This window comes from Dendrobates tinctorius, unplaced genomic scaffold (genome assembly GCF_039654945.1).
Source record: "Dendrobates tinctorius isolate UK_male_01 unplaced genomic scaffold, ASM3965494v1 ptg000073l, whole genome shotgun sequence".
NCBI lineage: Eukaryota > Metazoa > Chordata > Amphibia > Anura > Dendrobatidae > Dendrobates > Dendrobates tinctorius.
In genome coordinates, this window is record NW_027361741.1 from 11,197,147 (window position 1) to 11,219,641 (window position 22,495).

General features: G+C 42.0%; 1 long non-coding RNA gene across 3 annotated transcripts in view; it reads right to left on the reverse strand.

The window, feature by feature from the left end:
• Positions 1-22,495, reverse strand: part of LOC141096307 (uncharacterized) — a 140,534-nt gene that overhangs the window by 103,019 nt on the left and 15,020 nt on the right. For all 3 annotated transcript variants that reach the window (XR_012233641.1, XR_012233642.1, XR_012233640.1), the window contains exon 2: positions 20,608-20,691. This is a non-coding gene — a long non-coding RNA (uncharacterized lncRNA). The remainder of the gene's footprint in view (positions 1-20,607; positions 20,692-22,495) is intronic.

Consider the following 22,495-nt stretch of genomic DNA (forward strand, 5'->3'; position numbering starts at 1 on the left):
ACATTATCTACAAGCAAGAGTTTACATTTTATAGATAGAACACCATGGTATGCAATGTGATAGCAAACAATGTTGACAACTACACCCAATAGTAAAGAACCTTAGAAGTCTTGAATTTAAAATTTGAGTTATAATATTTACACCCACAAACTCTTAGGCTTTGTTGACACTGTCTTTTTGCTACAGGTAAAAACCTGCTCGAAACTGCTACAACATTTTTTTTTTCACTTTTTGCTGAGTATTTGCTTCGTATTTATCTTTAAGTTTTTTGCACCAAAAATGCAGCAAAACTGTAAACCTGCATTTTTGCTGTGTTTTTGCTGTGTTTTTCTACTTACTCATTATTTCCTATGGGTGAAAAAACGCTGCAAATACGCTGAAAAACGCTGAAAGAAGTGACATGCTGCAGTTTAAAAAATGGAGCAGTGTTCCAAATCAGTCAGGAAAATAAAACCAATGTGTGTCCATGAGATTTCTGAAATATCATAGACGTTGCTGGTACAGTAAAATGCAGCTTAAAATTTGCATAAAAAGTGTGAACATAGCCTTATAATGGTAAGCAACTTCTTAGTTGCCATAAAGTTACCAGACCCACATTTAGATTTTACAATGCAGTAAGGTATGAATCTGTAGAACCGGTTTCAAATATGACCTGAAACAAATGGTACTTAAATGGAGTGTATCATCCATAAATCGCTTGTTAAAATCAGGTTTTTATGTTACATGCAAAAAAGTTGCAATGTTTTTCTTTTTTTGATCTTAATTGTTTAAAACAATAAAAACTACAGTTAGAAATACATAAATAAATACATAAATAGTCATTGAACTTTGACACTGCATCATTTGACTTGTTGGTGCTCATTTTTTAGAAACTCATTGTCCTCTCAAAACTATTTATGTCTGTGATGCCTGTATATACTGTGTGGTATTTCCTGATGAAGGGGGCATGAGACCCCTGAAACGCGTTGAATAAAACCACTGTAATTCTACAATAATCTCCTGGAATTTATCCCAGCAGCAGCGTGCAAATTTAACTACGAATTCCCTTTGAATACATCATTTCTTCTGGTCATTGAAGACCTGTGGATCTGCAGCAGCCAATACCTTCATGCTCCTATCTCATCCTAACCAGGTGAGCAAATTTTAAGATATAGTCTATTTTTTGTCTCCCCATTTTTTGCTACAGTGAGATGTCGGCGTTCCTCAGGAGCGTGAAGGTGAATTGGGTGAAATGCCGAATTGGATCCAATGGTCTCATCTATGAAACTCAATCCGAAGGAGGGGAGAAAGTGCCAAGTGTCCCTGAAATGTTCACTCCCACAGTTCCTGAGTGTGATAAGGAAGAACCACTTGCTTCGTTCTCTGAAATGGATAGTTTGCCACAAGCCAGCCCAAGGGTAGTACGTAGGTCTGAAACTCCAGAGATAGCTGCTCCATTGAGCCTGGACGTATTCCCGTCCTCTAAGACCCAGCCTGATCTATGCTGTACTGAGCGGACGATGGCTGGAATACCTTCTACTCGTTATGACCAATACTAATTTATTTGGCAGTATATGATGCGAGAAATGGAGGGGTGTGAACGTCTGATGAAGGAACTCTCGCCCGTGGAATAGCGAACTAAAGGAGAGGGGGAGAGTGTAAGGGAGAAGACTGGGCTGCGGGTACCTGTTTGCCAGGACCGGAACTGTTGAGGCTGCCTTCGCTGTTTCCTGGGGGAAGGAATAGGGGAACAGACAGGCCCCAATGCCCAGGAAGAGGGGGCGTGTTTAGTCAGAGAAGCCGGCCGGAAGCTGATGTATAAAGCGCGCAAAGCTGCGGAGAGGCACCCGCCATCAGCGTGTGAGCATCAGGGCAGGCAGAGCGCTCTGCACCCAAACCGCCGGCGCTGCAACGGACTGCAGGAGACAGACCCAGTGGCCTAGAGACAGTTTTGGCACGGGCAGGTGAGGCGTCGTGCAGCAGGCTGAAAGGAGTGCTCCGTCCCTAGAGTACAGGTGCTGCGCAGGACTGCGTCCGTTAACCCCCGCTGTCAACCTCGGGGACTTGAGAGAGAGAGAGGTGCAGGGTGCCCGGTGACTACCAGAGAGCAAGGTGCCATACTTTCCGTGTCTATGAGTACAGTGCACGTGCCACATAAGAGAAACCAGGTACAAGACAGACACTTGCACCCTGATTTGCCAGTTGATACTTGCCGGTCTACATTGGACCCGGACAGCGCTGCAGCCTTAATTAACTTGGCCACATCAACTTATGGACTAGGGGCTCAGCGGAAGGTACCGGAGACCGACCGCTGCCGCCAGAAGACAGATCCTCGTTGCCTACAGGACCTTCCTGGATAAGCAATGCACCAGCCGTTGTTGGCACTATTGACTTCCCAGCAGGAGACACAGTCTGAGGAACTTCTGACATATTAAGTGGTTCACAAGAACTGCTGTTACCTTATTAATTGTTCTTTAACTCTACATATCCCTTGCAAATTGGACCGTTTATTCCCTCATTTAACTGTTTACCACTCTGCCTTCTGTCTGTCACTGCATCCCGCAACCTGCTCACAGGTACACTTCAACTGTTAGAGACAGAATCTAAAAAAAAAAAACCAGAAAAATCACATTGTATGGTTTTAAATAATTAATTTGCATTTTATTGCATGAAAAAGTATTTAATATAATAGAAAAACAGAACTTGATATTTGGTACAGAAACCTTTGTTTGCAATTACAGAGGTCAGACATTTCCTGAGGTTCTTGAACAAGTTTGTACACAACAGCAGGGATTTTTGCCCACTCCTTCATACTTATTTCAGGTTTCGGGGCTGTCGCTTGGCAACATTGAATTTCAGCTCTCTCAAAAGATTTTCTATTGGGTTCAGGTCTGGAGACTTTCTAGGCCACTCCAAAACCTTGGTTTTATGGTTATTATTTTTATTTTCTGTCTCTCACAGTTGAAGCGTACCTACGTTAAAAATTATACAGACCTCTCCATTCTTTGTAGGTGGGAAAACTTGCAAAGTTGGCAGTGTATCAAATTATTTTCCCCCTGTACATGCTCATTGGACACTTCAATACAAAAGCTAGGGTTTGGATCTAACTATTGTGGGTATGTAGTATATTTTTTGGACTATAAGACTCACCTTACCATAAGAGGCACCCCAGGTTTAGACAACATAAAATAGGAATAACATTTTTTCTTATTAAAACTTTTCTGATGATTAAAATTGAGGGGTTATTATCACTAATTTTAATGTACTAGGGTAGAATATGGAGGTAATAAATCGTCTCTTAACAGTGTTATGCAAACTACACAAATACATACTCGCACAACTCTGCTACATACACATACAGACACACAACTCTGCTACATGCAAATATAGACACGTACACAGCTCTGCTACTTGTGCACTCATAAAAAAAACCCAAGACAAATGGAAGCAAATGCAGCTGTATAAATAATCATAATCTTTATTAGAAATATATTCGCATTGAAAAAAGGGGGGAGATGTGTGACAAAGACCTCACCAATCCATGAAGCAACATATAGAAAAAGTACAGTGTGGGACATGTATATGGATACACCTAAATAAAATGGGAATGGTTGGTGATATCAACTTCCTGTTTGTGGCACAGTAGTATATGGGAGGGGGAAAACTTTTCAAGATAGGTGGTGACCATGGCGGCCATTTTGAAGTTGGCCATTTTGGATCCAACTTTGTTTTCCAATGGGAAGAGGGCCGTGTGACACATCAAACTTATCGATAATTTCACAAAAAAAAACAATGGTGTGCTTAGTTTTAATGTAACTTTATTCTTTCATGAGTTATTTACAAGTTTCTCTTTGTTTACAGCCATTGACATGTCGCGGAGGTTAACACGTGAGGAGCGGATATAAATTGTGTTGATGTCTGGTGAACGCAGTGCCCGGGTCATTGCAGCAGATTTCAATGCAAGACACCCTACGCAAGAAAACTGTCACCATTCCCATTTAATTTATGTGCATCCATATAAATGACCCACCCAAAAAAGTTTGCCTCATCACTGAACATAATGTTCTGTGTAAACTGAGGGTCCTGTTCCAATTTTTGTTTTGCCCATTCTGCAAATTCAGCGCGCAAGATTATTCTGTTATGGACTGACCTGGGTTAGAGTAGTGGTATTGCAACCACTATGGGCAGCACATTGCGTAGTCAGGGATAACCAAGAAGTCTGTACACAGGAGCAGCAGTATTATTTTCTACATTCAAACCATAAATGTTATTTTTTGCTTTTTTATTTTAGTTATTTCCCCGGTAAAATGGTCTGGACAGATAGAGCTGTCACCATCAGATCTACACTGGCTGTCATGGACTGACCTGGGTTCGAGTAGTGGTATTGCAACCACTAGGGGCAGCGTAGCATAGTCAGGGATAGCCAAGAAGTTGGTACACAGGAGTAGCAATGTAATCTTAGAATGAAGGAGCAGGTGAAAGGAAGCTTGATTAGAGGCTAGTAGCTCAATAATCTCACAAGGAAGAGAGTGATGTGCCAGGTTTAAATAGGGTGTTCAATCAGGGTGGAGACAATCAGGAATTCAGGGAGGAGGCAATCAGAAACTATACATGTACAAGTACCTCAGTCAGAACAGAACTGTCTAGTGAGTTGAATAGCTCAGAAGGATTTGAGCCCTGAAACTGGATTTAGTTAGGCCCAGAAGCATGGTCATGTAAACCAGTCATCCAGAGAGCATTTGATGTTGGGAGCCAATGAAAGTAGCTGCCATGCTACTGCTTTCATGATATGCATAGTGCTCATTTGAGTACTCTATTTATGAAAATCTGGAAGGCAGAAGCAGTAAAATTATTATTATTATTTATTTTTATAGCGCCATTTATTCCATGGTGCTTTACATGTAAGGAGGGGTATACATAATAAAAACAAGTACAATAATGTTAAACAATACAAGTCATAACTGGTACAGGAGGAGAGAGGACCCTGCCCGCGAAGGCTCACAATCTACAAGGGATGGGTGAGAATACAGTAGGCGAGGGTAGAGCTGGTCATGCAGCGGTTTTACTGTATCCCAACTCTATTGAGTGAGTGGCTGTCCTTGGCCCATGCCTGCAGAATTTCCCAATCATGATATTCTGAAACAACACATATCCATTGCACTAGAATGAAGCTAATGTTTGTTACTTTTTCATATCGTCAGAACTTTTTTATTTATTTTTGCACCAACATGTCCATATGAGGGCTTTTTTTTGTGGGATTGGTTGAAGATTTGAATGACCATTCATTTTGCCATATAGAGTAAGGGAAAATGACAAAAAGAAATTCCAACTGCGGTAAAATGGTGAAAAACACTTTTTTTTTATGGGGAGGTATTATTTTTATAGCACGCAGTAAAAATAACCTGGTAAGGCTAGTTTCACACTAGCGTTTCACTGACCTGCGTCGGTCTGCACACAGCCACCGCTAAGCTCCGCCCCCAGCCGCACCTCCTCCTGGCCGCTCCGCCTATGGGCGCATGATGCTGCATGCGACCTGCGTACCTTATCTTTAGCATTGGGTATGCAAGCTGAGTATGTGTTTGCCGGTGCATGCGTCCTTTTGACGGTGCGCCGAGCGCACCAAAATGCAACATGGTGCGTTTAGCGCAGTTCGGCGCACCGTCAAAAGGACGCATGCGCCGGCAAACGCATACCTGCGCATGGCCTGCGTACCCAATGCTAAAGATAGGGTATGCAGGTCGCATGCAGCGTCATGCGCACTTAGGCGGAGCAGCCGGGAGGAGACGCAGCCGGGGGTGGAGCTTAGCGTGGCCGTGCGCAGACTGACGCAGGTGAGTGAAACGCTAGTGTGAAACTGGCCTAATATGATTCTGCAGATCAGTATGATTACAGAGATGCCAAATATGTATTTTTTTTTATTTGTATCTAAAAAAATCTGAATTTTAAGAGATCCGTAACTTTTTTATTTTACCATCAATGGAGCTACATGGGGGCTTGGGTTTTTTTGCATGATGAGCTGGTGTTTTAATTTATACAATATTTGGATACATATGTTTTGATTACATCGGATTGCATTCTTTTATGTGTTATTGGGGCATCTGAAAAATGGCAACTTTGGCCATTTGCTGATTTTTCTTTTTACAGATTTTACCAATTGGGTTAATTCTTTTTATATTTTCATAGATAGTGGATAGGGCATTTCTAGATGCAGTGATTCTAAATATGTATATTTTTTAACATTTCTTTGTTAATTGAGCTTGTAAACCTGTGATCGTCTTATCGCTTGCACTGTGCACATTGATACTACAGTATTGTTGTATTTTATAACAAAATCACAACTTGGCTTAAGGATAACAGTGAATGTTTTGGAGTGGCCATCACAAAGCCCTGATCTCAGTCCTATTGAAAATATATGAGCAAAGCTGAAAAGTCATGTGTGAGCAAGGCGACCTACAAACCTGGATCAGTTACACCAGTTTTGTCAGGAGGAATGGGAGCAAATTTTGATCAACTATTGTGAGAAGCTTGTGGAAGGATATCCAAAACGTTTGACCCAAATCATTCAGTTTAAAGGAAATGGTTCCAAATACTAATGAAATGTATGTAATCTTTTGACTTTGCAGTATTTAATAAAAATGCCTTTAAACATTTTCTCTCTCTCTCATTATTCTGGCATTTGGAAAATATTAATCCAGGTTTGTAGGCTGCCTTGCTTGAACTTGCCTCTTCAACTTTATCCATAAATTTTCAATAGGATTTGTTATTCTTAAGCCACTTTACCATTTTTGCAGTCATTGTCCATTTGGAAGACCCATTTCTGCACAAGCTTTAACTTCCTGGCTGATGTCTTGAGATGTTGCTTCTAGGTATGGGCGAACCCGAACTGTAAAGTTCGGGACTGTACCGAACATGTGTTCCGTCACAAGGTCCCGAACACGGGTTTCCATGGGAGAGCCTTGTTTTAGTTCGGGTCCGGGTCTAGGGCCATTCTAATTATACTTACCTGTCCAGTTTTCAGCATTCAAAATTTCTGTACAGATATACAAGAACTATCAAAAATGAGCCACACCTAATTCAAAGTGGTTAAAGAAGTCTGTTGCCAGGAAATTAACCTTAGATAGTTAAGACTATATCCTGGTGGTAGTAGGTAAGGTCCTGGCCGGTAGCATCCCTGGAGACAGAAGCAAGGCACTGAGCCTTGACAAGCGTGTGATGTGACACAGTCATTAAGAATGAAATCTGATTTGGTTCGCAATTCCTTACTTGTTTCAGAAATCCTGATTTTCTTTATCAGAGAATGAGTACGCCACTGAATAGAGCTAAAAGTACCTGCCATGATCTTAAGTGCTTAGCAACTCAATTATTGATCAGAATAGAGGCTCCTTGGAATCAATAACAACTCAAACTCTTTGTGAGTGTGACCCATATCTGTATGTGTGGAACTCTCTAATATTAAAATATATATATTACTTTATTAAATCAATACTTTAAAAACTGTAATAAATGAGACACACATCATGATAAAAGCTAAGCAGTAAATCCTAAACAGATAAAAATAAAAAATGATGAAAAACTATGAAAATGAGAATGCATGTCCCGATAGGTAGCAACTAGTGATGAGTGAACGTGCTCGAATAAGGCATTATCCAAGCATGTTCGTGTGCTGAGTGTCTACGGCGTGCTCAAAAAAATATGTTCGAGTCCCTGCGCCTGCATGTCTCGCGGCTGTTCAACAGCAGCAATGCATACAGGGCTTGCCTAACAATCCGGCACTTGAGGCTATGTGCTCACAGAGTTTTTTGCCTCTGCGGATTTTGTAGTGAAAACCGCAGATAAATCCGCAGGACTAAAGTCCTGCGGTTTATCTGCGGTTTTGCCCTGCGGTTTTACACCTCATAATGGATGAGGTGTGAAACTGCAGCGTTTCTGCACTAAAGAATTGACATGCTGCGAATTGTGAACCACGGAAAAATCCGCAGCATGTGCACTGCGTTTTTTATTTCCATAGGAAATAAAGGTACTGTACAACGCAGCAGAATCTGCTGCGGACCCGCAGCTGCAGAAACGCTGCGGATCCGCAGCAGAATCTGCACTGTGTGCACATACCCTGATACATGTAAAAACACAAGAAATACTGAAAAAAAGGCATTTTCTCATAACTTGGGAAAATGTGCGTGCTTATGTAGGGTCGGTGGGCCGGGCTGGGTGGTGGTCCCTCTGGATACCGCGCAGTGACGTACAGACACAAGCTGGAGGCAAGTTTCGGGTGCAACAGGTCCAAGTTTATTCTCTCTCGCCGTCCGCCAGACGGCCTCACAGCACACCGCACTTTTCTTCACAGCTCTCCGGTTACAGAACACCTTGCGACACCGTACTTTCTCCGGGGACGTATATGTACGTACCTTCCCCTTTTACACTCTGCGACACTTCTGACAGCTCCGTCACTGTGGCCGCCGTAGGCCTGTGCACCAACAGGAATTTTTACTGGTCAAACGTCGTTCCAAATACGGTGTCCTACACCCGGAGCCTCGTCTATACTGCGGTACTTTGTCAGGACCACCCCCCTGACTTCCTTTCACCTCAGTCCCCCTGGTTAGGTTTTCCTCACAGTGCAGCAACTGTCACAGTCTCCTCGTCACTTGAGCTCCCCCTGGGGACTGGAATCTTCTGGAACCCTCCTGTCAAATTTATAGCTTTCCCGATTCCCTGTAACTCCGCCCCCCATGATCAACGGTTTCTTAGCCCTAAGCTGATGTCAAGTCCTATGCTCACACTCCTCCCTGCCCTCTGATGTCAGTTCAAGGTACTGCACGTCACCTACACTTTCCTAGCTGTTTTCCCTTTTTAAATCTGACTAGTCAGTCCGTCCGTCAGGTCACCTTCCCTACACTTACACATACTTAAATGGCATATAACATAACCACAAATTTTTTTTTTTTTAAGTAGACGTGGCTCGTTAACTGTTGTCTTACCCCCAAGAAAGAAGTTAATTAGACACTTATTTTTTTCTATTGTTACCTATGAATTTTTGCCCATTGTTGTTACCAAATTGCCTATATTTTGGGATCTATGGAAAACAAATGTATGTTTATCAGGTAGATTCACTAATAACAGGTCTTGTTTTATTAGGCCCCTTTCACACAACAGTTTTTTTGGCGTCAGTCACAATCCGTCGGCTTGATGGAACGACGGATCTGTCGCAGATTGTAAAAAACTGATGCAACAGATCCGTTGAAAAAACGGATCCATTGTGTCATTTTTTTCATCCGTTTTTTGATGGATCCGTTTTTTTTAAATAGAGAAAGAAAGAATAGATAGAATAGATAGTGTGGCAGGGCTAAGGGTCGAGTAATCGATGGGAGATATGTGTCTCATAGATGGCTTGTCTCCATAATATAAGGCATAACAGATATTATTATTATTGTTTTGCAAGGACCTTTGGTGAGGTCACAGTCATGTGACCAGTCAGCTGCTGGGTTCGTGGGTGTGGCTACACCCTTATAATGTGGCCAGCTCCTGAACCAGGGAGCTGTATGTGATGGGGTTATACACCTCCTGTGTGCGCTGAGGCTCGCGGACTGAGCCTGAAGGAAAGGACATTTGATGTTATTTTGTCGCCTGAACTGAAGGCTGTTTATTTTGGTGACATGCTGTTTGGTTTATGATGTAATAAACCACATGAACTTTAAGGGAACCTGCCTCCTGACTGTCTCCCGTCGCACCTAAGCGAGTAGAATCCCTACAATAGATAGAGAGAGAGAGAAAAATTAGATAGAAAGAAAGAATAGAATACATAGAATAGATACAGTAGATAGATAGACAGAAAGAATAGATAAAAAGACTAGATAGATAGAAAGAATACATAGAAAGACTAGATACAGTAGATAGATAGATAGAAAGAATAGGTAGATGGATAGATGGATAGACAGACAGACAGATAGAATAAAGAATAGATAGCGATAGATAGAAAGCGAAAGAAAGAATAGATAGATTGATAGAATAGATAGATGTAGATGATAGAAAGAAAGAATAGGTAGAAAGAATAGATAGATAGAAAGGATAGATAAATAGAAAGAATGGAAAGAAAGGATAGATAGATAAAATAGATAGATGGATAGAAAGAAAGAATAGATAGAAAGGATAGATAGAAATAAAGAATAGAAAGAAAGAATAGATAGAATAAATAGATGAATAGATAGATAGAAATAAAGAATAGATAGAAAGGATAGAATAAATAGATAGAAAGAATAGATAGACAGAATAGAAAAGGATAGATAGAAAGAATAGACAGCTAGAAAGAAAGAATAGATAGAAAGATTAGATAGAAAGAACAGCTAGAAAGAATAAATAGATAGATAGAAATAATAGATAGAAAGAATAGGTAGATGATAGAAAGAATGAATAGAAAGAAAGAATAGGTAGAAAGAATAGATAGAAAGAAATAAAGAATAGATAGAAAGAATAGATAGAATAAATAGAAGTAAAAAATAGATAGAAAGAATAGAAAGAAAGGATAGATAGAAAGAATAGACAGCTAGAAAGAAAGAATAGATATAAAGATTAGATAGAAAGAATAGCTAGAAAGAATAAATAGATAGAAAGAATAGATAGAAAGAATAGGTAGATGATAGAAAGAATGAATAGAAAGAAAGAATAGCTAGAAAGAATAGATAGATGAATAGAAAGAAAGGATAGATAGATAGATAGATAGAATAGATAGAAAGAAAGAGAAGAGATAGAAAGAATAAATAGATGGATAGAAATAATGAATAGATAGAATAGATAGAAAGAAAGAATAGATAGACAGCTAGAAAGAAAGATTAGATAGAAAGATTAGATAGAAAGAATAGATAGAAAGAATAGACAGAATAGCTAGAAAGAATAGATAGATAGAAAGAAAAGATAGAACAGAGAGAAAGAATACTGTATATACTCGTGTATAAGCCGAGATTTTCAGCCCATTTTTTGGGGCTGAAAGTCCCCCTCTCGGCTTATACACGAGTCATATACCGGGGGTCGGCCGGGAAAGGGGGAGCGGGGGTGTGAGATCATACTCACCCTTCTCTGCAGCTCCCCTGCTTGTTCCATGTTTGTCGGCGCTGCTCTCTTCCTGCTTCAGCTGTCAAATGGCACCCGCTCATTGAATATGCGCATATTTAATGAGCGGGTACCACGTGACCGCTGAACCAGGAAGAGAGCAGCGCCGACATACATGGAACAAGCAGAGGAGCTGCAGAGACAAGCGCCAGGACCCGGTGAGTATGAACGGGGGGTGGGGAGGCATATTCACCTGTCCCTGCGCTCTGCCGTCTTGCGTCCTCTGCAGTGACATTCAGGTCAGAGAGCGCTATCGCGCTCTCTGCCTGCACAGTCACTGCAGAGCGCAACGCTGATGAGCAGGTGGCAGCGAAGGAGGTGAGTATACAGTTTTTTGTTTTTTTTTGTAAGGGAGTCAGGGGCAGCAGCAGCATAACAGGGGGCACTCACTGTGCAGCATAACAGGGGCCACTCACTGTGCAGCATAACAGGGGCCACTCACTGTGCAGCATAACAGGGGCCACTCACTGTGCAGCATTATCTGGGGCCACTCACTGTGCAGCATTATCTGGGGCCACATACTGTGTAGATAACTGAGGCCACTCACTGTGCACCCTCGGCTTATACACGAGTCAATAAGTTTTCCCAGTTTTTTGTGGCAAAATTAGGGGGGCCGGCTTATACTCGGGTCAGCTTATACGCGAGTATATACGGTAGATAGATAGAAAGAATGAGAATAGTTTGAAAGAAAGAATAGATAGAAAGAAAGAATCTTATTGACACGTCTCCATTACTAACCCGGGCTTAATGTCACCTTACAATAGCAATTATTATTACCCCACTTGCCACAGATACAGCGCAAGTGGGAAGAGCCGGGCAAAGCGCCAGAATTGGAGCATCTAATAGATGTGCCTTTCCTGGGCAGCTGCAGGCTGCAATTTTTAGGCTGGGGGGGCCAAGATCAATGGCCCCTTACCAGCCTGAGAATATCAGCCCCCAGATGTCTGCTTTAGCAAGGCTGGTTGTCAATATTGGGGGGACTATTATGAATGAGTCACCGTAGGAGGCAAAAGCAGAAATACAAGCTAAGTCCAGAAAACCAGAGAAGTTGGCAACTATCAGATTGCAGACCCCTGAACCTATCAACACAACTAGCAGTAGCCGTGGGGGGTTCCTACGATGCCCTAGACCCCTCGATCACAGCCAGAGAATTACATAGGCCTAAAGAAAGAAAGGGGAAATCTAAACTGCCCCAGAGCAGACCCCAAAGCAATAGGCAGCCCCCAACATATAATGACGGTGAAGCAAGATGAAAATACTAACACAGACAGAAAGATAGACTGAGCAAAGATGGGGCCCAAAACTACCTAGCTAGGAAAGGACAGGAAGGCTGCTGTCTGCAATCTGCCAAAACCCTATCAAAGACATAAGCCAACAAGCTGATATGAAAAAGGCCCTGAAGTAGCTAGGCTTCAAAAACTAAATCAGCACTCAGGTATTTTCAGAAGACAGAGCTAAATGAATTCAGCACACCCCAGCAGGGAATGGCAGAAATCCAGAAAAACAAAGCAAAACAAAGTCAAAGCACCAAAGCAAAAGGCCGAGCAGCAAACTTAGCTTTAGAGGAGCAGGAATTCAGACTGGTCTCCAAGGATCCCACAGAGAAATCACCCGCAGGGCAGAAGGGCGTCGGCAGCCTTATATCCAGTCAGTAACTCCACTCAGCCAGTCATCATCATCAGCCTCAGGTGTTTGATAATCAGGCTCACTACCTTTCTTTACCAGAAGAGGGAGTTCCTCGGGCCTCAGTAATGAAGGGGAAAATGAACTCACAACAGTACCTCCCCCTTGAGGAGGGGTCACCGAACCCTCAACTACGCCACCAGGGCGATCAGGGTGAGCCCGATGAAAGGCACGCACCAATCTTTTGGCATGAATATCAGAGGCAGAGACCCAGGAATTATCCTCCTGACCATAACCCTTCCACTTAACCAAATACTGGAGTCTTCGTCTAGCCAGACGGGAATCCAGTACTTTCTCTACCTCATATTCCATGTTACCTTCAACCAATACAGGGTCTGGAAGTGCCACCCCTGGAACAACAGGTTCAACAAACCTCTTCAACAAAGATTTATGGAACACATTATGGATTTTAAATGTGACAGGAAGAGCCAAACGAAAAGAGACCGGATTAATAATCTCCACAATCTTGTAAGGTCCAATAAATCTAGGCTTAAACTTAGGAGAAGCCACCTTCATAGCAATATTTTTTAGTTACAAAAAAAAGGTGACATCAGAGTGGCAGAACTAGCTCTATTATTTAAAGCAAATTCGGCCAAGGGCAAAAATGAAACCCAATCATCCTGATCAGCAGAAATAAAACATCTCAAATATGACTCCAAGGTCTGGTTTGTTCTCTCTGTCTGCCCATTGGTCTGAGGGTGAAAAGCAGAGGAGAAGGACAACTGAATTCCCAGCCTGGAACAGAAAGTTCTCCAAAATCTAGACACAAACTGGACTCCTCTGTCAGATACAATGTTCTCAGGAATCCCATGCAAACGAACCACCTGTTGTAAAAACAGGGGCACCAACTCAGAGGAAGACGGCAACTTAGGGAGTGGTACAAGATGAACCATCTTAGAGAACCTATCACAAATCACCCAAATAACAGTCATCCTTTGAGAGACAGGCATATCAGAGATGAAATCCATTGAAATATGGGTCCATGGCCTCTTGGGGACAGGCAAAGGCATCAACAACCCACTAGAGCGAGAACACGATTTAGACCGGGAGCACGTTCCACAGGACTGCACAAAATTCCTGACATCACGAGACAAGGAGGGCCACCAAAAAAACCAACTCACCAGATCTCTAGTACCAAAAATACCTGGATGACCAGCCAAAGCAGAGCAATGAACTTCAGACATCACTCTCTTCTTCCACTGGTCAGGAACATACAACTTTCCACTGGGACAACACTCAGGTTTGTCCTCCTGGAACTCTTCCAGAGCACGTCTCAAATCGGGCGAGATGGCAGAAAGAACAACCCCTTCGCTTAAGATGGTAGCAGGCTTGGTCACCACAGGAGAATCAGCAAAGAAGCTCCTAGAGAGGGCGTCTGCCTTGACATTCTTTGTTCCAGGAAGAAAAGAAACCACAAAATCAAAACGTGTAAAAAACAAGGCCCACCTAGCCTGTCTAGGGTTCAAGCGCTTAGCCGACTCTAGGTAAATTAAATTCTTGTGGTCAGTGAGGACCATGACTTGATGCTTAGCTCCCTCCAACCAATGTCTCCACTCCTCAAATGCCCATTTCATGGCCAACAGTTCCCTATTCCCCACATCATAGTTACGTTCAGATGGAGAGAACTTTCGGGAAAAGAAAGCACAGGGATTCATTTTAGATGTTACAGGATCCTTTTGGGACAAAACAGCTCCTGCACCAATCTCAGAAGCATCCACCTCTACCTGGAATGGAAGTGAGACATCAGGTTGCCGCAAAACCGGGGCGGAGGTGAATCTTCGCTTCAGCTCCTGAAAGGAAGAAACAGCCTCCGGAGACCAATTTAACACATCAGCACCCTTCTTAGTCAAATCAGTCAATGGCTTGGCAATACTAGAAAATTTTGCTATAAATTTCCGATAAAAATTAGCAAAGCCCAAAAACTTCTGGAGGGCCTTCAAAGAAGTGGGCTGAACCCAATCGTGAATGGCCTGTACCTTGGCCGGGTCCATTTCAATAGTTGACGGGGACAAAATAAATCCCAAAAAAGAAATCCTCTGTACTCCAAAAAGGCATTTAGATCCTTTGACATACAGGGAATTCTCCCTCAAGATCCGGAACACAGTCCGAATATGTTCCACATGAGAATCCCAATCCTTGGAGAAGATCAAAATATCATCCAGATAGATAATCAAAAATTTATCCTCAAAGTCTGGGAATATATCGTTCATGAAGCACTGGAAGACAGAAGGGGCATTAGTGAGCCCAAAAGGCATCACCAGGTACTCAAAATGTCCCTCCGGAGTATTAAACGCCGTCTTCCATTCATCCCCATGCGTAATGCGAATAAGATTATACGCCCCCCTGAGGTCAAGCTTGGTAAACCAGCAAGCACCTTTAACTCTGGAGAATAGATCAGAAATCAGGGGTAACGGATACTGATATTTAACAGTAATTTTGTTGAGGGCACGATAATCAATACAAGGTCTTAATGATCCATCCTTTTTGGCTACAAAAAAAAAAACCGGCACCTAAGGGTGACGAGGATGGTCTAATATGACCCTTCTCCAACGCCTCCTTAATATAGGATCGCATAGCCTCGTGCTCAGGTACAGATAAATTGAAGAGCCGACCCTTTGGAAATTTACACCCCGGGCTCAGTTCAATTGCATCATAACTCCTAACTCCTATGAGGAGGCAGAGACGCAGACTCATTCTCACTAAATACATCATAAAAGTCCGCAAAATAATCAGGAACATCATGCGACTGAGGAGAGGTGGAAAACACCGGAGCCTCACTAAAGGCACATCGACAACCCCAACTCACCACAGACACAGATTTCCAATCCAAAACTGGATTATGAATCTGTAACCAGGGAAACCCCAGAACAATAGTATCATGCAGATTATGCAACACCAAAAATCTGCAATTTTCTTGATGGTCTGGGGCGACCCGCATTACCACCTGGGTCCAAAACTGGGGTTTATTTTTAGCCAAAGGAGTAGCATCAATCCCCCTCAAAGGGATAGGCGTCTGCAGAGGTGTCATCGGAAATCCACAACGTTTAGCAAAATCCAAGTCCATTAGGTTTAGGGCTGCTCCCGAATCCACAAAAGCCTTGGCGGAAAATGTGGACAGGGAGCAGATCAGAGTAATAGCCAGAAGAAACTTAGGTTGAACACCCCCAACAGAAAACGTGTGTGCAAAGCGTTTCTCTCGTTTAGAACAGACAGAAATAATATGCGAGGCATCTCCACAGAAAAAACACAACTTATTACGCCTTCTGAACTCCTGACGCTGCATAGGTTCAGACATTTGTTCAACAGGTGGCAACACCTCTCGTGCAGCTTTGCGTTCGCGCAAACGCCGATCAACCTGAATGGCTAATGACATAGAATCATCAAGACCAGAGGGAACAGGAAATCCCACCATAGTATCTTTTACGGCTTCTGACAACCCCTTCTGAAAGAGAGCAGCCAAGGCATTATCATTCCAGGTAGTAAGTACTGCCCACTTTCGGAATTTTTGACAGTACAATTCTGCAGAATCACGACCCTGGCTCAATGCCAGCAGGGTCTTTTCAGCCTGATCAATGGCATTAGGTTCGTCATACAACAACCCCAAAGCTTGAAAGAATGCGTTCACATTAGTCAGAATAGGATCATCTGGTTTCAAAGAAAACGCCCAATCCTGAGGATCGCCACGCAGCAAAGAGATGACAATTTTAACCTGCTGCGCGGAGCTCCCTGACGAGTTAGGCTTCAAGGCAAAAAATAATTTACAATTATTTTTGAAATTCAAAAATTTAGACCGATCCCCAAAAAATACATCAGGTGTAGGAATCTTTGGTTCAGCAGCATGTGAATGAGCAAGGTAGGCGGAAATTCCCCGCACTTCCGCAGCGAGCTGCTCCACATGATCAGACAATTGCTTTATCTCCATTGAGAGAAAAAAAAAAAATTCCCCCTACGGCCTCAGAGATATAGAGGAAAAAATATACACACCTTTTTTTTTTTACAATTCTTTCCTGCTATTGAGTACCCTAGGATCTGCGGTATGGCCTATGTAATTCTCCGGCTGTGATCCTGTTATGAATGAGTCACCATAGGAGGCAAAAGCAGAAATACAAGCTAAGTCCAGAAAACCAGAGAAGTTGGCAACTATCAGATTGCAGATAGCAATAGTTGAACCTATCAACACAACTAGCAGTAGCCGTGGGGGGTTCCTACGATGCCCTAGACCCCTCGATCACAGCCGGAGAATTACATAGGCCTAAAGAAAGAAAGGGGAAATCTAAACTGCCCCAGAGCAGACCCCAAAGCAATAGGCAGCCCCCAACATATAATGACGGTGAAGCAAGATGAAAATACTAACACAGACAGAAAGATAGACTGAGCAAAGACGGGGCCCAAAACTACCTAGATAGGAAAGGACAGGAAGGCTGCTGTCTGCAATCTGCCAAAACCCTATCAAAGACATAAGCCAACAAGCTGATATGAAAAAGGCCCTGAAGCAGCTAGGCTTCAAAAACTAAATCAGCACTCAGGTATTTTCAGAAGACAGAGCTAAATGAATTCAGCACACCCCAGCAGGGAATGGCAGAAATCCAGAAAAACAAAGCAAAACAAAGTCAAAGCACCAAAGCAAAAGGCCGAGCAGCAAACTTAGCTTTAGAGGAGCAGGAATTCAGACTGGTCTCCAAGGATCCCACAGAGAAATCACCCGCAGGGCAGAAGGGCGTCGGCAGCCTTATATCCAGTCAGTAACTCCACTCAGCCAGTCATCATCAGCAGCCTCAGGTGTTTGATAATCAGGCTCACTACCTTTCTTTACCAGAAGAGGGAGTTCCTCGGGCCTCAGTAATGAAGGGGAAAATGAACTCACAACAGGGGACCCCACGCCATTTTTTTAAATTATTTAAATAATTTAAAAAGCGTGCGAACCCCTCTATTCTTGATAACCTTGTTGAAGCTGACCGCTGAGGGGTGCAGCCCCCAGCTGTAAGTTTCGTCTGGCTGGTAATCAAAAATAATGGGAAACCCACGCCATTTTTGTAATTTTTATTTATATTCAGCGCAGGAGCAGCAGATGAATACTCCCATCAGCCGCTCCTTCTCTCACTGCAATTCGTTGTAGTAGGTGTCGAATGATGGGATCAGTTGTCCCATCAGCTGACACCAATGACCAGAGGTAAACTGAGCATGCTCAGTTAAAAAAAACGGAATCCATCGCCGGATTCCGTCATGTGACGGACTACGATGAATCCGTCGCCCATAGGCGTTCATTCTAGCAGACGACGGACGCCGATGGATCCGTCGCTGTCCGACTTTTCGACGGAGACAAAAAACGTTCCTTTGTGCGTCATCTCTGGCCGACGGACAATGAATTTCCGACGGATCCATCGAACGACTGATGAAACGTGCGGCCATCCATCGCAATCCGTCACTAATGCCACTGGATTCTTTTTTTTTTTTTTTTAAATTCGACGGATTATGACTGATGGCAAAAACTGATGTGTGAAAGGGGCCTGATTGGCCAAAATAGTTCAACCATATTCATAAAAAGGGGTGGTTTGGGCATTTTATTGGGTAATGATGGGGATAAAGACTAGATCCTCTTTCAATGAAATCCTACGTATTTCTACAATTAGGCCCTTAGAGATGTTAGTCAGCCAGACTGTAAGATGGCAACTTGTGGTAGCAATATAATTGTTGGAATCCATTGGTTTGCGATAAAATGTAGTTGATACAGATTGCTTAGCATTAAAAATATTTAAATCTAAAAAGTGTAGACTGGAATCACTGTATGTAATGATTAATTTAAGAAAAGATGCATTTGAGTTGATTCACTAAAGAAGTCTAGGATGGCTTCTTCAGACGATTTTTGATTAAAAATTATGTAGTCTATGAAACTCCGCCACAGGATCAGGTCCACCCATAGCTCACCTCCTTGATAGGGGGTCTGGAATTTCCATTGGCTCATATAGAGGTTGGCATAACTAGAGGCAAACCTAAATGACACTTTTGAAGATAAATACTGTTATTGTATGAGAAGTAATTGCGGGATAGAATGAAACAATTTTTTTTTTTTTGTCCAAAGGTGACATGGTGTTTAGGTGATTTGTGGATCTGGGACCATTTACATTCTTATCCACCTTATAAGGAGTACTGGGTAGTGTTGGATCGCTGCCAAAAGTAATTTGGGCCCATGTAGCACTCTGACAAACCCCTTGATGAGATAGATAGTCACACTCAACAAATATAACACAGGTCAACGAAAAAAATTTTTTTTTCTGGTGTCCAAAATATTTTAATGAATTTGGGGTATTTTTGGGGTGCTGATTCTGAATATGTCATCAGTTTTGCCAGATTGGCTCAAGTTTTTGAGATTTTTGGTATCTTATTTATAGCACTTGTTGGTAAATGCGACGCATCATCTCATTAATTTCTTTGGATTAGTACTTGAACTGAGCAGTTCTCAATATAGTTTTGTGTTAATTAGTGTTCTAAAAGTTTGTTCATAGCTTGATTTTTGCACTAACTTTATGTTGTTGTCTGTTTTCCAGTGAAAAGCATGAACTCATCATGAAGAAGTTGTCTTAACGATCCAGACTCATTCTGTTACATTTGTGGTGAATATACACTGCCAAAACATAGAAGAAACATAACAGACTTCGTAAAAAAAGTGTATTTTGCCTATTTTGGGGTTATGCTTGGGGACCAAGACAAGTTTTGGGCACCACACATAGTGTGCAAAGCATGTATCGAATTATTACGAAAATGGAGCAAAGGACAAAGAAAAAGCTTCAAATTTGGTGTTCCAATGGTGTGGAGAGAGCCAAAAAATCATCATGATGACTGTTATTTCTGTGCAGTGCAAGTGCAAGGATTCAATAAGCATAAGAAACGAAAATGGGAGTAACATGGAATCTGCAAGAAGGCCTGTCCCTCATTGTGAAGATGTGCCTGTACCTGTGTTTACCATAAATAACAGTCATCATGATGATTTTTTGGCTCTCTCCACACCATTGGAACACCAAATTTGAAGCTTTTTCTTTGTCCTTTGCTCCATTTTCGTAATAATTCGATACATGCTTTGCACACTATGTGTGGTGCCCAAAACTTGTCTTGGTCCCCAAGCATAACCCCAAAATAGGCAAAATACACTTTTTTTACGAAGTCTGTTATGTTTCTTCTATGTTTTGGCAGTGTGTATTCACCACAAATGTAACAGAATGAGTCTGGATCGTTAAGACAACTTCTTCTTGATGAGTTCATGCTTTTCACTGGAAAACAGACAACAACATAAAGTTAGTGCAAAAATCAAGCTATGAACAAACTTTTAGAACACTAATTAACACAAAACTATATTGAGAACTGCTCAGTTCAAGTACTAATCCAAAGAAATTAATGAGATGATGCGTCGCATTTACCAACAAGTGCTATAAATAAGATACCAAAAATCTCAAAAACTTGAGCCAATCTGGCAAAACTGATGACATATTCAGAATCAGCACCCCAAAAATACCCTAAATTCGATGAAATATCTTTGGCACCAAAAATGCTGTTGACCAGTGTAATACATTTATTCCTAGTTGGATCCAGGTTACCCTTGATAGATTTAGAATTGACAGCACGTCTCCTGTTAGATAAGATGATCTGAGAAGAAAGAGGTAAAAGATTTGATGGACGACTATTGTTCTCCACTCATAAAGCAGCAGTCCAGCATACACTATTGGAACAACCCCAGTTTGATCACTTGAAGGCGCCAGTTAAAATAAAATCAGTTTCAATGAGTGGAAAGATTTTCCTTAGGCTAAATGCACAGGTTGAAGGCTAAATACAGCCAAAACACGTTGTGCTACTGACCTTAATAAATACCTTTCAATTTTTGGTGAGTTCTCTACTCTCTATTTTATCCATATGGGAGTGGCGATCACCTGGTTTTGTTTCCTATGAAAATAAAAGCAATGGATACTCACAATGTGCAGCTGCTCTGTTCCAGTGATGTCAGAACGCTATTCCCAGAGTGTCACGTGACATTGTTGTGTCACAGTAAAAGAAAGTGGCTTCAGCATCCCAAAATGATAAACTTGCTTTATTATGGCATCATAAATACAGAAACAGCAGCAACGCTTTGACCCCTTAGCTTTAACCCCTTAATGACCAAGCCAATTTTGACCTTCAACGGATTCCACTGATTCTGAGACTGTTTTTTTCGTGGCATATTGTACTTCATGATAGTGGTAACATTTCTTCGACATGACTTGCGTTTATTTGTGAAAAAAAACAAAACGGAAATTTGGCAAAAATTTAGAAAATTTAGCAATGATCAAACTTTTAATTTTTTATGCCTTTATCTCAGAGCTATGTCAGACAAAATAGTTAATAAATAACATTTCCCACATGTTAGAAGTTAGAAGGGTTATAGGTTGACCAGCGATTTCTCATTTTTCCAACAAAATTTACAAAACCATTTTTTTTAGGAACCCCCATCACATTTGAAGTGACTTTGTGGTGCCTATATAAAACAGAAAGTACCCAAAAGTGACACCATTCTAAAAACTGCACCACTCAAGGTGCTCAAAACCACTCACAAGAAATGTATTAATCCTTCGGTTGCTTCACAGGAACTGAAGCAATGTGGAAAGAAAAAAAGTAACATTTAATCTTTTTTTCATCAAAAACGTTATTTTTACAAGGGTAACAGGAGAAAATGGACCCCGAAATGTATTGTGCATTTTCTCCTAAGTACACCAATACCTTATTTGTGGGGGAATGTACTGTATGGGCGCACAGAAGAGCTCGGAAGGGAAGGAGCACCATTTGATGGCCACAGTGACAGGTTCAAACGGTGCAGACTGGACGGCCACTGGGACAGGTTCATAAAGTGCGGACTGGACGGCCACAGGGACAGGTTCACAGTTCTGGCATGGGTATTCATCCCCCAGGGTGACAAACCAGTACTGCAGATGCGGTCACAGTACAGATACAACAGACGCAGTTTCAGGATTCGAACACCGCCTAAACAGTCACAGGAAACAAGGACTGACTATGGCGGACTAACAGGAACACAGGATGCAGGATACTAACAGACTAGAGTTGGGGGACCTGAAGTCACACACTTGCATACACACCAATCACCTAATACAAAACTATAGGGGTTGCTCAGGCACATCCCAATAGGAGAGGGTGCCTTTTATACAAGATGTCTCTCAGCAATTGGCTGGGAGACAAATTGCAAGTGAACACACATTTCAATAAATGCTTCCCAGCAGCTGCTAGGAGCATTTACCATGTGTGCACGCTGCCCTTTTAAGAACTGGTGCCCTGCCATGTGCCCAAACAGTAGTTTTCTGCCACATATTGGGTATCAGTGTACTCAAGAGAAATTGCACAAAAAAAAGATTGCAGTACATTTTCCCATATTGCTATTGTGAAAATGAAAAATTTGGGGCAAAACCAACATTTTTGCATGAAACTAGTATTTTTTCATGAATGAATGTTAGAAAATTCTGTGAAGCACCTGTGGGTTCAATGTGCACACCATACCTCTAAATAAGTTCCTTGAGGGGTGTAGTTTCCTAAATTGGGTAATTTGTGGGGGGTTCCACTGTTTAGGCACATCAGAGGCTCTGTAAATGAGACATGGCGTCTGCTATCCACTCCAACAAATTTTGTCAGTCAAAGCCCTGCCATGTGCCAAAACAGTAGTTGTCTGCCACACATGGAATATCGGAGTACTCAGGAGACATTG